Below are 15,570 nucleotides of genomic sequence, written 5' to 3' on the forward strand. Positions count from 1 at the left end.
CTACAGCGACTCCCAGCTCGTGGTTAATCAAATCTTGGGAGAATACCAGGCTCGTGGCACAAGAATGGCAACTTATCTGGAGAAGGAAAAATCCGCATTAGAATATTTCGAGTTTTATGCAATCGAACAGGTTCCCCGAGAACGAAACTCAAATGCAGATGCCTTAGCTCGACTCTCCGCCTCCGCCGAAAATGAAGAGCTGAATGTTATACCCATAGAACACCTATCAACGCCCAGCATTAGTGAGCCAGAAGAGGAAGATGTGTGTATGATCGAAGCAGAGTCGACCTGGATGACCCCGATAGTTGATTACCTCGAAAATGGAATTCTTCCAAAAGATCAAAATCAGGCTCGAAAGTTGATGTATCAACTCCCTCGCTACACCATTTTAGACGGAAAACTATACAGAAGGGGATATTCCATGTCGTTACTTAGATGTGTAACCGCCCCCGAAGCTAAGAAGATCATTGAAGAAATTCATGAAGGGTTCTGCGAAGACCACACCGGGGGGCATAGCCTGTCCAAGAAGATCATACGCCAAGGATATTTCTGGCCAACCATTAAAACAAATTCTTTCGAGTATGTGAAGAAGTGCGACAAATGCCAGAGATTCGCCACGATACCCCGAGCTCCACCATCCGAACTGACCATGTTGACATCCCCATGGCCTTTTGCAGTATGGGGCATCGACCTCATAGGCTCTCTCCCGACTGGAAAAGGCGGAGTGAAATATGCTGTAGTCGCCGTTGATTACTTCACGAAATGGACGGAGGCTGAACCATTGGCGACCATAACTTCGAAAAAGATCCTTGATTTTGTGGTAAAGAACATTGTATGCCGATACGGAGTACCGAGGAAGATCGTATCCGATAACGGAACCCAGTTCGATTGCGCCTTGTTCACCAGCTTTTGTGAAAAGAACGGCATAATAAAGAGTTTTTCATCTGTGGCTCACCCTCAGGCGAATGGTCAGGTCGAGGTCGTTAACAAAACTCTCAAGAGTTCTTTGAAGAAAAAGTTGGAAGAAGCAAAGGGACAATGGCCCGAGGAATTACCTCAAGTCCTTTGGGGGTATAGGACCACAGCTCGGACCTCAACAGGACATACCCCGTTCTCTCAAGCATACGGCTGCGAGGCAATGTTGCCCATCGAGGTCGAAATCCCAACGATTCGAACTCAGATTTACGACCAAAGTTCCAATCACACTCAGCTCGAAGAAACCCTAGACTTGATTGAAGAAAAAAGAGAAGAGGCTCAGCTGAGAAATGCTGCTTACCAGCAACGAACTACACGATATTTCAATAAGAGGGTTCGAGATCGAAAGTTCGGAATGGGAGATCTGGTATTGAGACGCGTATTCTTGGCAACCCGAGATCCAGCAGTTGGAGTGCTCGGGTCGAACTGGGAGGGACCATACCAGATAGAGTCAGCCATCCGACCTGGTGTGTACAAACTTGCGAGATTGGATGGGAGCCTAGTACCGCGAGCATGGAATGGCGAACACCTTAGACCTTACTATCAGTAGTGTAAGAAGTGTGTTGCCTGTAACCATGATTTTCTATCTGTATTAGCTTGTCTGTTTTTTAATTCCATCAAATAAAAGGTCTATTTTGTTCACTATGTAATTTCTTTTTATTTTTGCAATCTCTCTTAATTTAATAACCTATGGTCACACTCATAGGATATTAAGGGGGCATCATTGGTATATATACCACCAGCTTAAAAAATAAGAAATATATATATAAAGTACTTGGATGTAACCAAGTACGCGAGCTTAGATAGTTCGGACATAAACCGAATTATCAAAAACATATAAAGTATTTGGATGTAACCAAGTACGCGAGCCTAGATAGTTCGGACATAAACCGAATTATCAAAAACATATAAAGTATTTGGATATAACCAAGTACGCGAGCTTAGATAGTTCGGACATAACCGGACTATCAAAAGACAAACAAAAAGTATTTGGATACAACTAAATACGCGAGCTTAGATAGTTCGGACATAACCGGACTATCAAAAACTTAAAACGTTTGGAGTTAACCAGCTGTGCAAACTTAACAGGTTTGGAACAAACCAGCCAAAAAATTAATCGATGATAAGTTGGAACCTAAACCTACTTCGAGATGAGTCGACATCGAGGCTGGAATATCTTAAAGAAAAATAGTTTCGAACTCTCAACCTCGGAGCAAAAACTGAGGATGAGGAAAAGTGACTAAGCAAAAAGATATAACCAAATCACTCACATTACATACCATATAAGTACTTTAGGGTTCATGGTTAAAGTAATATCCGACCTTGATAAATAACGAGGTCGGAAACAGATAATTCGAACAAACTATGCATGAATGCATCGAGTTTCGAGCCTAAAATCCAAACTATGTTTGTATGAATAAATAAACATAACTAATTCATCAACATAAAATGTGCAAAATATTTCGAGCCAAGAAATGTAAAGCATGTAAAAGAATAGTTAAAGAAATTGCATCAGCCCCGTGGGCATAAGTTAAAATAATTACAAAATAGGGGGACGCAGCCCCAATAAATGATCTGCCCGAGATCAGATTCAAGGAAAAGGAGTCTCCTTGGCCTTCTCAGCATCAATAGCACCGGACCCCTCAGGACGAATAGCATGACTATCCTCCTGAGCTCCCTCCGAAACGGTGTCCAGAGCAGCCTTCTCCTTCTCGAGCTGCTCAGCCTTCTCCTTTTCGAGCTGTTCAGCCTCTTCCTTCTCAAGCCAAGCATTCCACCGTTCAAGAAGCGGCGCCTCGTGAGGACCTAAGAAGCTGGTGTCCAGATCTTCATTGTAGGCCCACATCCGGTACATAGCAGAGTCAACTGCTTGTTCTTTCTTCTCTTTCTATTCAGCAAGGAGGCGAGTTTTTTCATCCTCCATGATCTCGAAAGTGGAGGCCTTATCCTCTTCAAGCTTCTTATTGGTCTCCCGAAGCTGTGTGTTCTCTTTCTTTTGCTCCTCGAGCTTAGCTCTCAGCTTTCCGAGCTCAGTGGCCATACCCTCGCGCTCCTTTACTCCCGCCTCAAGCTTCGCGTTCGCTGCCTTCAGATCATCGCTCGCCTTGAGGTGAAGATCTTTCGCCTCTTGAGCATGAATCTTGCTCGAATGGATCTCATGGTTTAACTGGTAATTGAGCTGAGCAGTGAAGGCAAGAGCCTGAAAAAGAAATAAACCACCATTAGCTCCAGGTCAGTATGATTACAAGTAGAAAAGGAAGGAGTATAGAAGAATACTTACCGTGGCAGTGTGATCGATTCTCTTCTCATAAAGAGCAGTGCAATCTTGGGTACCATTTAAGCACTGCCACTGGGGAGCTTCGAAACTCCCATAGCTCTGGCCAATCCAGGACATGACATCCGAGATCAGCGTGGATCCGTGAGATCCAGCAGCATTGTCCACCACATATGCGTCCATATGGGTGGAGATTGACAGCTTCTGAACTCGGGAAGCAGAAGGCCTTTTGGAAAGCGGAGCAGAGGATGATTGACCCACCACAGGAGGTTGGGCCTAAGCCATAGCGGAGGGGTCGACCAGCGAGGTCGGCGCCACTGCCGAGGCGACGACCTGTGAAGACGCTGCCATCGTGGAAGCGCTGGTTTGGGCAGTCGACGCAGCAACGGAGCTCGAAACCGGCAGAACAAGGGGAGGTGTTTTCTTGGACCTCTTGGGGCCTTTGCCCAGCTGGTCATCCTTCTGTGCCCCCGCTCTGGGGCGCTTGCTCCTCTTGGCGCCGGCGCCGTCAATGATGCTGTCAAGGTCGGAGTCCATCTTGCCTGCACAAGTCACAACACAGCGCGAATAAATAAAAGAGAAGCATACAAGTCATTTCAGTATCACAGACATATAGAGTGATGATAGAAGAAACCTCACTCAAACGTCAAAACTGGGTATAAACCAGAGATGCAAACCCAGCAAGGGAAGTATAGAAAGCATAAAAGTCTATCGGATCAAAACCTCCTATCATATTATGCTAAGAACATAAACTAGTATGTACGCATACACAGCAAGAACAGTTTAAATAAAAACTGGCAAAATGGAAAATAAAAATTGCTTACTTACACAATAATGGCGACTGCAGAGAGATTGTTGATTGAAGAAGTGGTTGCAAATAAGAACTCACTGACTCGAACAGACCAGGATTTCTTTGCTTCTTTGGCCGAGAAAACATGCACAGAATGGAGATTTTTTACGAGAAGGTCTCTGGTTTCTTTTTTTCTTCTTTTCTTGCTCTTGAGAAACGAAGGTGAAAATGAAGATGAAGAATGGGGTCTTGTATATATAGGTGGGAGAAAGGAATTAATCTAGAACGTTGAACAAAATCCTTGCAAAATCCAACGGTCAGGGATCAATGACAAGATGGCGCTGAAAAGGTGTCAGGCGGACGATCGTGGGCGTGTTTTCAAGGCACTCAAGTACCAAAAATGAGCAATACCCAGCTGACGCGTGTCCATTTTCAAAGGTGTGACGATACAGTTCTCAAAGAAAGTAGTTCAAAAGTTTCCTTCTCTTAGGATTCGAACAAATACTTTTGAGGGGGCAAGATGTTACACCCAGATTTCGAGCTATGTTAATTATGACCTCGAAAGTTGGATTCGCAAATAAGTGGACTCATAAGGTTGGAAACATGCTCCAGGATTATATGCCGAGCTTGTAGGATATAGATGATCTCGAGTATGGTGACCTCGAAGAATTCATGATCTTGAAAGATAGCTCCGGGAACACATTCATCCTCAGGGACGACTTCGGATCAGGGGTCCCGAGCTCGACGCACGTACGATCTCGAAAGCCGTGTGGCCTCGGGAGATTCTTCTAGCTCGACAGATGACGGGAAACCTGAGAAGCTAAAGCCTTAGAGATACGCGATAACCACCTTGAATATCTACAAGTATTATAAATATGAGATGTAATCCTCATTTATTATTGTAAATCCCCTAGAATCGTGGGATATTATTTGGTCAGTTATACATCTCCTGGTCTTCAGGGGACGTTTCCTTTTATATCTGATTATAGGCATTTAAAGCCATTTATTTTATTCACAAAAAGAGTAACTACCCAAAATATGTGGGATAGTATTCTGCAGCCTTCTCTATAAATAGAGAGGCCATGCACCATTGTAAAGGACCGAAATTCTGATCATTGAGAGAAAACTCTGAAGAATTCATGCTTAAGAATTTTCAGAGATAATCTTGAGATTAATAACAGAGACTCGTGGACTAGGTAGAATTAACTGCTGAACCACGTAAAAACTGCGTGTTTGTTTTGTTTTATTTCAATTGGCCATTATCACTATTGTTTATGTGCTCTTCTTTCACTGTTTGACGAAAAATGGCATCAACAAGTGTGATCACTTAAATTTGAGGACAAATATAATTAAATTGTAATAAGTTTTAGTTAGGTTTCCAAGTTTTATTCAGGAAGAAGTCAATGAATAAAAGAGTAAAATGCACGAACTACGTACCACGATAAATTTTGTCAATGTAAAATGTAGAATATTAATTATTTGCATGTTTTATTTTATTGTGGTTTAAAAAAACAATGTAAAGTTTCAAGAGTGAGGTGGCAGAAACTTTTCTCCGTGCTTTTTTCAAAATAATGGCGATGAAAAGTCATTTTTCCATGCAAACCAAACCTCGACCCTTCATTTCTCATTTCTTCATCATGTCACAGTCGCGCGAGAAGAACGTCACAACCCTTCATCCCCAGTCACGGTAAGCTCCATTTTTACCATTTATGTAAATATACATCATATTAATTAATTTAAAGTCTCATTCTCTCGTTAATTTTAGCGATGAAAATCTAGCTTAAAAAGTGATAAGGCTAGTGATTGGATAAAGATGCCCTGCCATAAACTTTCTCACATATTCATTCTCTCTTTCTCTCACCCAAGACCCACAATCCCAACATCTCACAAAATTAGGATGTTTCCACTCATCGTCGTCGGTCTCAACATATCTCTGGTGGTGTTCATGATTTATTCACAAAATTGCTCAAAAATGAATGAAAATAGATATTTCCCGTGATTTTTTTAGCAATTTCTAAGTGCATAATTAATATTTATGTTTTTTTTTTTTTTTTGCTGTTTTAACCTACATTCATTTGGAAATTTTCGATCTACATTGATTTCGATGATGATTCAAATCTACATCGATATGGTTCAATGAGAATCAATTCCTTAATCGAAATCTATCGAATCTATCATTGAGGCTCTATTGAAAACCATCAAATTGCATTGATCTTTTTTTTTTTAACTGTTTAAAATGTATAAATATATGCTTTAAATACATTCATCACTATATTGACTCACGAGCTTCCTTCTCTCCATATTCTTCAGGTCTGCAGCAAAAATGATATTAATCATGTTGATGACATTCTTTTGAAAGAATACTGATTGATGGTTGTACAAACTCTTAAGACTTATAGTAAATTGTACCTACTTACATAGCTTAAAAGGTCTTCTCCGTGTTGTCCGGGATGGAAACAATTATTTTTATGCCCATTTAATATTTCTAAAAGTAAACACCAACACTAAATATATTAGATTTGGCTGAAAATTGTCCATGCATAACCTATTTTAGAGTTATATATACACAGAAAAATATATAAAATAATAATAATTATGGTTTGTATTTATTTTCTATTTATAATTTTTGTTAACTTATTACTTAATTGTGTCAAAAAAAATTAAGATTTGAAAGCTCACCAATTTATAAAAAAAAATATAAAATAAATAAAATTCTAATGAAGGCGACATTATATTAGTAGAGAAATATGATGTAGTTACTTACTATGTTCCCAGAATTTGACTTGTATTCTCTTGAGTTTGATCCATAACAAAAAGTCTTGCTATTCCAAAAAATAAAATTTTAGAGTAAATTTCTTCATCTAATAAGATGTTATTATCTTTGAGATTATATATGGTGAATAATTCTCAAACGATAATCTATGTGAAAATAAAGGAGTCAATCCAAATTTGCGTGTTTTCTTGGATATACACATTCATGCAAGTTTACAGTGTATTCAAATATCTAATATCTATATATCTCTTCTATATAATAAGTGTGTAGATAACGTAAATTCTTGGTTTTAACGGTTTTTTATTTTTTTATGTTAATTTTAACGGAATATTCTCATATTTAACAGAATATTCTTATATTTGACGGTAGTTTGTAAACACTTAAACCTAAATAAAATAAACTAAATAATTAAAAAAATTAAAATAGCATATTTTTGAGGTATTTTACAATGATAATTATTTAAAATTAATAAATAATTAAACATATAAAAATATGATATTTTTTAGATATTTTACAATGATAATTATTTAAAAATAATAAATAATTAAACAAATTAAAATATGATATTTTTTAGATATTTTACAATGATAATTTTTTAAAAATAATAAAATCATGGGTTTTATAACTTAAATAAAATTTAATTAAACTTAAACTCACTTATTAAAATAATATCATGTTAAACATATATAATATAATATATTGTCAATCAGCAACAAATTGCTTTTTAAAAAAAACTAGTAAGAAACTTAAATTTAAAATTCACGTGTAATATTTAATATTATATTAAACATATAATATATAATCTCTTGTTGTCACTCTAAAATTCAAAAACTAGAACAAACATAAACTTAAACAAAAATAAATAAATTATTTAATTAAAATAAGATATTTATTTGAATTTTATATGGCATTAATATAAATTTAATAAAAATAATTAAAAAATTATATAATAAAACTAAGCAAACGTGCATATTACACGTTGTTTGTATCTAGTATAAATATATATATATTTATAGCGTATATAATATATTTATAATATTTGTTGTTATTTAATATGAATATATATATTTATATAAATTAGAATAAATAATAATTTTTTTAAATATAAATGATAAAAAAATTAATAAAAATTAAGATTATAATATAATCACTAAATATTTATTTTACCAAAATTTTATAAAAATTATAATAATATATTTTATAAAATTTGAATTTAGGTTAATATAATTATTAAATATTTTGTTTTGTATTAAATATTATTATTTTATAATATTTAAATTTATATTAATTTAAATAATTAATATTTATTCTATAGCATTTTTTAATTGATTTTTAAAATTTATTTTGTTTAATATTTGTAATATTTAGTTAAAGTTAACAAAAAGAACCGTTTGTTTTTCATATAATATATATAGGGGAATTTTTTTATAGGGCTTCACTTTAAGTCCTACCGGTAGGGCTCTCAGTGTTCTCGACCTGTGAACAGTTTTCGGCGCGATTTTTTTATGACTGTGTATATTGTAGCTATTTAGAGCATCCTACAAATTTTCAGAAAATTCTGAATAATTTACAGTACCGAAAACTAGGTTCAAGCATGTTGTTGCACGTGTGACTAATTTTTTTTATGCGCGTGGAAAGCAACATGTTTGAACCTAGTTTTCGGTACTGTAAACTATTTTGAATTTTCTGAAAATTTGCAGGATGTTATAAATAACTACAATATATATGGTCATAAAAAAAACCGCACCAATAACTATTTAGGAGTCGAGAAACAGTAAAAATCCTACCGACAAGACTTAAAGTAAAGTCATCTAGGAGAATTGTCCCGTATATACTATGCTTATAACTAAAAAAATTATTGTCGCGATCAATAGCAGTCTTTGCTGACACGGTGCTCGGTTGGCTAATACTTTAACTAATAAATATTTGATAGTGAAACGAGTCTAATTCAGTGTATAAAAAATTAACATTAAAAATATTATGACAGATTAGAATGGGAGTATAAAATGACAAACTTTGAAAAATAATTTGAGAGAACCTAACACAAATATATATATATATAAATATTACATTGCCGTACGTACTCTGCTAGGAATATAACTTTAAAATTCAAGAGAAAATATGAATAAATTATAATTTTTAAATTGTTTTTTACGGGGCAATTTCCAAACCAGTGACCATGTAGCTAATTAAATTTCAAAGTTTATTCAGAAGACTTAAGTCAAAGTAAAAAATAACTAAAAGAAAGAAAAGCATAGAATATATTCTTTGCATTTGCTACGTAACGTCACTACCCTAGCTAGGGTTCATTTGTCATAACCTGAATAGTAAAACATCGATGGAGCACGCATTGGCTAAATTTTGATTTTCATGATTGGCGGCGGAAATTATCATAGACCCATCGTAGTAGAACATGGTCGCATGTGTTGTTGAAGACTCAAGATTAAAACTTATCCACAGTCAATCGTATTATACTATTATATTATGAGTTTAATCTATTTCTCTTCTTTATAAAAAAAAATTGTGTAGATAACTAAATTTTTGTGTTTTACCGTAATATTCTAAATAATTAATGGAATATACATTTATAATTAACTTAAAATAAAAATTTATTAATTATATTAATATAAATTTAAATATTATTATTATAATAAATAATACATATTTAATAATTATATTAAAATAAATTTAAATATTATAAAATATTATTATGATAATAATATATAAACTTAATTTTTTACTAATTATATTAATATGAATTCAAATATTATAAAATAATATTATTATAATAATATTTAATACAAAACTAGATATTCAATATATATTAATATAAATTTAAATAATATAAAATATTATTATCATAGTTATATATGATCCTAATTTTTTACTAATTATATTAATATGAATTCAAATATTATAAAATATTATTATTATTATGATAATATTTAATACAAAAATAAACATTTAATACTTTTATTAATAAATTTATATATTATAAAATATAATTATAATAATATATAACATATAATCTTAATTTTTATTAAAAAATTATCGTTTATGTTTTAAAATGATTATCATATTATATATATTTAAAAAAATCATAAACGATATTTTGGTATAATTTTTCATTTAATATGTTAATGCCATTATTCTTTTATGTATAATATTGTTTATTTATTATTTGAAATCTATATGACAATTATACAAATTTAATAAATATAATTGATAAATTCTATAAATAAAACTAAGCAAACGTATATTGTTTGTATCTAATATTTATATAAAGGAAAGCTATAAAGAGATAAATTTACTTATATATATGATATTAATTTATTTTAAATCTTTCTATAACTATATATTTTTAATTCAAATTCATAAATTAACTGTAAGACTATATACAACAAAATGGAGTTTGGTCATGGGTTTAAGAGATGATCGGCCATTAGATTTTTGTTGCATTTTGACAAGTCTTTGAGCATTCAAAGGAGTTCTTAAACTTCAAAATAGGTATGGATCACCAAATTTTTTGTTTGTATGATATTTATTTTTTATTTTTTACATTATTCCGAATTTATTTGCAATTTTTTTTAATATATAATGTGTTGATTATCTATAGGTTTTGGGGTTTTCTAATATTGATTTAGAGGTGATTTTGAGCATTGAAAGCTATTTTTGAGTTTCAAAATAAGTATGGGTCTCTAAATCTATGCTTCTATGTAAAAAAAAATTATTTATTTTTTCGGATTTTTTTATTTGTTATTGTATAGATTTGTATAGTTGCTAATCTTTGATTTAGAAGAATATTTGGAGAATGAAGAAGGTAGGAATCTTAAAATTGGAGTTGGAGTATTTTTTTTATTAATCAAAATTTAATATGTAATTTATTTATAATTTATTTTAATGTTTGTTATTAGTTATTATAAAGTCAATAATTATAAAATTTTATGGTTGTTTAAGCTTTTTATTATGTTTTGTGGTAGGTTTTGAATTGGTGGTGACTGTATTGAAGATTGATTTTGGAGGTGGGTAAGTATTTTATTTTATTTATTAATATTGACACATTTATTTACAGAGTTATAGTTTAAAAAATTTAGGATTGGTGGTAGGTTTTGAATATGATATCATGAATTTGATTTCTCTGGTGATAACCATAAGCCCTTAGTTTGAAGTAACATTACCATGCTTCTTGATTGGATAATCTTACTTCGAACTAGGGGCTTATAAAAGCATTCAAGATGGAAAATGGAAAATGAATTGACACAAGTTCTACAGTAGTTGGAGACTAAGCCTTGCTTTTTGGTATGATGCATCCCTTCAATTTAAACTCAGTATGTCTTTAATTTCTAATAAACTTCACATGATTATGCTTATCTGTTTTGTGAACTGTTGAAAATTTTAGTTGAAAATTGAATGTCAACAGGTTTGGCTAGTTCTATTTATTTATAGGAGAAATGCTGCTAATTTTTAAAAAAAATATTTAATACTCAAGAAATTTCAATATTTTAGATAACTACTTAGGTGAATGTGTATATGAACACTTTACATGTTTAGTTGTATGAACACTTTAGATATTTATGTGGTACTTAACTTTTATTTATGTATGAATGTGTGTGTGTATATGTACATTAAGTCTATATAGTATGTGAATTTTATTTAAGTTTAAGTTTATTGGAATGTATAAATAATTTTATTAATATTAAAATAATTATAAATTAGAATTAAAAAATAAGTATTCAAATATTTTATAAAAAAACAAAAATAATAATACACATAAAATATATAATTTTTTTTTTAAAAATACACCTTTAACTCCAGTTATTGTGTAATAACTGAAGTTAAAGATATTCACTACCTTTTGTTTTTAAGGGCCTTTAACTTCAGTTATTACGTAATAACCGAAGTTAGAGGTCTCATTTTAACTTCGATTTTTAAATACTTTTAACTTTGTTTGGATTAACTTCGGTTACAATATTCGCGAGATTTTAATATTATCAAGTGAAAAACCGAAGTTAAAAACTTTTTTTCTAGTAGTGTTTCTTATGTCGATGATTTTATTTATAAAGCGGCCCATAGTTTAGTTTAGTATGCCCTTAGGCTAGACAGTAAATTAACTTTCTTTTTCTCATTATTTTAATTTTTATACTTATAACTAGATGATTTATTTAAACGATGGAAAATGTTAATAATTATCTATATATCTATAAACTTATATAAAAATTCGGTAAAAGAAGAGGTAAAAACTTATATGATCAATATTTCCAATTTATCTCATATTTTCTCCATTTATTTAGTTTTCTCAATTGACTTTTTTAGCATTGATCAATAAACAACTATTTTTGTTATATTTCCATTTAAACAATAAATATAATAAACACTAAAATATTAATATACTATTTTTTTTTCTCAAACACATCATTAAACAAATATAAAATTCTTTAAATATATATAATTGTAAAGTTATTGTATGTTGACGCTATTTTTCGTCAACTTAGAAATGAAGTGCAATTAAACAAAAATACGAGAGAAAACAAACAATATAGACATGATTTTTTACGTGGTTCAGCAGTTAAAATCTGCCTAGTCCATGAGTCTGTGTTATTTACTTTATGGAATTCTCTCAAAGCTTTCTGGAAGCAATTTTTCAGAGTCTTCCCAATACAAAATTCTCCATCCTTACAAATTAATCGTTCCACTCTATTTATAGAGTGGTTTGCCGAATATCTTCCCACAGATTTCAGGGAGTTATGATACAAATCAATTAAAATAAATGTGAATGATCGCGTATGGTTATTATGTACGTGTAGAAATCTCATGATATTTGGGGATTTAATAACAGATTACATCTGATCCCTTAAACATAGAGATTTTATAACAATAAACACGTTCACACACAACTTACGAGCTTGGACACTAGACTCACAAGCCTTCGAGACCGTTGACCCATCGCGAGCACGACACCTCGGTTCGCCTATGTTCTCAACAAGTATCATTGCTGATAACTCTAGGATTTAGAGTTATTTTTATAATCTTTGAACTTGCTTTTCAAAACTAAAAAGAGTAATGAGTCCTTATTTCATGTAATTTTGTCAGTTTTAGTGTGTTATTCTAGGTAGTGAGTCTGGGTAAGAGTTAGGTTTGTTTTGTAATATTTTTCAGTGTTTTTTATGTAAATTACTGTGTTTGTGTTAAGCAGGAAAGGAGGCTGGAATAGGTAATCGGGAGCTTTGGATCAAGAAGGAGAACAAGTCTGGAAATAGCATGTTGCTGTTCTATCAATGCTATAGCAACCACAACGTAGCAATCGGCAGGGACCAGTGAAGAATCGTGAAAAAATTCCAGCTGGACTTAATGAAGAATAAGTGATGCCTAGGTGGCGAGATTGTTGTACAATGAGTCAGCTGGATGGTGTGGCAGAGGACAAGGGGGCACAATTGACTTTGACTTACTAATTAGGGTAAACCAAGTACCCTAAAGAGGAGGCAGCCGACATATTGAAGGGACGGATCATTTTTGGAGGATTCTGACAATTTTTCACTAAGAGAAGTACAGAGAGAAGCAGAAAGAAAGAAGCAGAAGGGAGTACGAAAGAGGAGAGAAAAAAAAGAAGACAGAAGCCTAAGGGGGACTAGAGCTCAACACTCAATTCTCTCTAATCTCTATTTCTCTTTAATTTTGTATTATTTTCTCATCTCAATTTCTGCTCAAACTCCATGGAAATATTCTGTACTGGTTTTATGTTTACAATTTCAGCTATGAACTAACACTCTAAAGATTTGGGTGGTTATGAACCCTTATGTATGAACTAAATTTCTAAATGCATGGTGAAGTTGTTTATGTCATAGTTCAATTGAATGTGCTGTAATGTTAATTGAATGTTAATTACTGGCCATATTTAGCATTTATTAAGTTAGATCTAACTTGGAAAAGGGAAGTCTAGCTGAACCCATTCAATTGATGCAAGAGATTCATCTATTTTTAGGTGATTTTTAGTAGTGGAATAGGACTATTTTGCTGCCTTGTATAACTTCAAGATTTGGTGCTTGATGGATTGTTTATAGTCTGTTTTAATGCAGGAATGTATTGAGGGGGGTTATAAACAACAGATAGTAAGTTTTGGGAAAAACTCACTGGGTTTTACGAAATCTGTTAACTGTGACATAAATTGCTGAACCATTGCTGTAGCAACTGGAACGAACCAAGGGGAATTAACCACCTAAATCTATTTTTCTCATATCTGAAATCCACCCAGAATTCTTTCATTTTAATCTCTGATTTTTAGTTGAATTAATTTGCTCATTTACATTTATTTTTAGAATTAATTACACAACCTTTCTCTTGATTTGGTTACTGTATTATAAGCTGTTTTTGGTTGATTTTACGTTAATTTAGTTGAAAAGTCCCTGTGGAGACGAACTTTGATACATTATCACTGTATTACTTGTTGTCGATTGTGTATACTTGCGCATATTTTAATCATTAGAAAATTCACAACAAGTTTTTGGCGCCGTTGCCGGGGACTTTAAAATTAAATTCTGTTTTATCAACTATTTTACAGTTTATTTTCATTGTTTTTAATCTTGTTGGTTCGGGTTGCGCAATCTCAGGTACCTACAGTTTATGAACCAGCAAGAAGACCTTGAACTTGCTCCTATTGACCCCGAGATCGAACGGACATTCAGAAAAAGGAGGAAAGATCAAAAGGCTAAAAGCCGAGGCATTATGGCTGAACGCGTTGATGATGAGGGGGATGGCCAGCAAGTTACTAATCCCATTGTTTTGGCAGATGACAGAGCCAGAGCAATACGGGAATACGCTGCCCCCATGTTCAATGAGCTAAATCCAGGCATTGTGAGGCCAGAAATACAAGCAGCTCAATTCGAGCTCAAGCCGGTCATGTTTCAAATGCTCCAAACCGTGGGGCAGTTCAGCGGGATTCCAACGGAGGATCCTCACCTTCACCTTCGTTCATTCTTGGAGGTGAGCGATTCTTTTAAGCTTCAAGGAGTGAGTGAAGAAGCATTACGGCTGAAGCTACTTCCATTCTCATTAAGAGACCGAGCTAGATCATGGCTCAACACTTTGCCTCCCGATTCCGTTACAAATTGGAATGACTTGGCTGAGAAATTTCTGAGAAAATACTTCCCTCCCACCAGAAATGCAAAGTTTAGAAGTGAGATTATGTCATTTCAGCAGCTGGAAGATGAGTCCACTAGTGACGCGTGGGAAAGATTCAAAGAGCTTTTAAGAAAATGTCCACACCACGGTATCCCACACTGTATACAGATGGAGACCTTCTATAATGGCCTCAATGCAGCTTCTAGAATGGTATTGGACGCTTCAGCCAATGGAGCCATTCTTTCCAAGTCTTACAACGAAGCATTTGAGATTTTGGAAAGGATCGCAAGTAATAACTATCAATGGTCAAACACTAGAGCTCCTACAAGTAGGAAGGTGGCGGGAGTTCTTGAAGTAGATGCATTAACGGCTCTAACAGCTCAAATGGCCTCAATGACCAACATCTTGAAGAATATGAGTTTGGGAGGAAGTATTCAGCCAGCTGCTGCCATTCAAAGTGCAGAAGTGTCATGCGTGTATTGTGGGGACGGGCATACTTTTGAGAATTGCCCTTCAAATCCAGCCTCAGTTTGTTATGTGGGAAATCAGAATTTCAACCGCAACAACAACCCATATTCGAACACTTACAATCCAGCATGGAAGAATCATCCTAATCTGTCATGGGGGGGTCAAGGAGCAAGT

General features: G+C 33.3%; 1 non-coding gene across 1 annotated transcript; it reads right to left on the reverse strand.

Moving 5' to 3' along the window:
- Positions 1–14,973: 14,973 nt before the first annotated feature.
- Positions 14,974–15,080, reverse strand: LOC133799025 (small nucleolar RNA R71). The gene has a single exon (XR_009876234.1). It is a non-coding gene; the product is annotated as a small nucleolar RNA R71 (small nucleolar RNA).
- Positions 15,081–15,570: the final 490 nt, after the last annotated feature.

Source organism: Humulus lupulus, chromosome 8 (genome assembly GCF_963169125.1).
Source record: "Humulus lupulus chromosome 8, drHumLupu1.1, whole genome shotgun sequence".
NCBI lineage: Eukaryota > Viridiplantae > Streptophyta > Magnoliopsida > Rosales > Cannabaceae > Humulus > Humulus lupulus.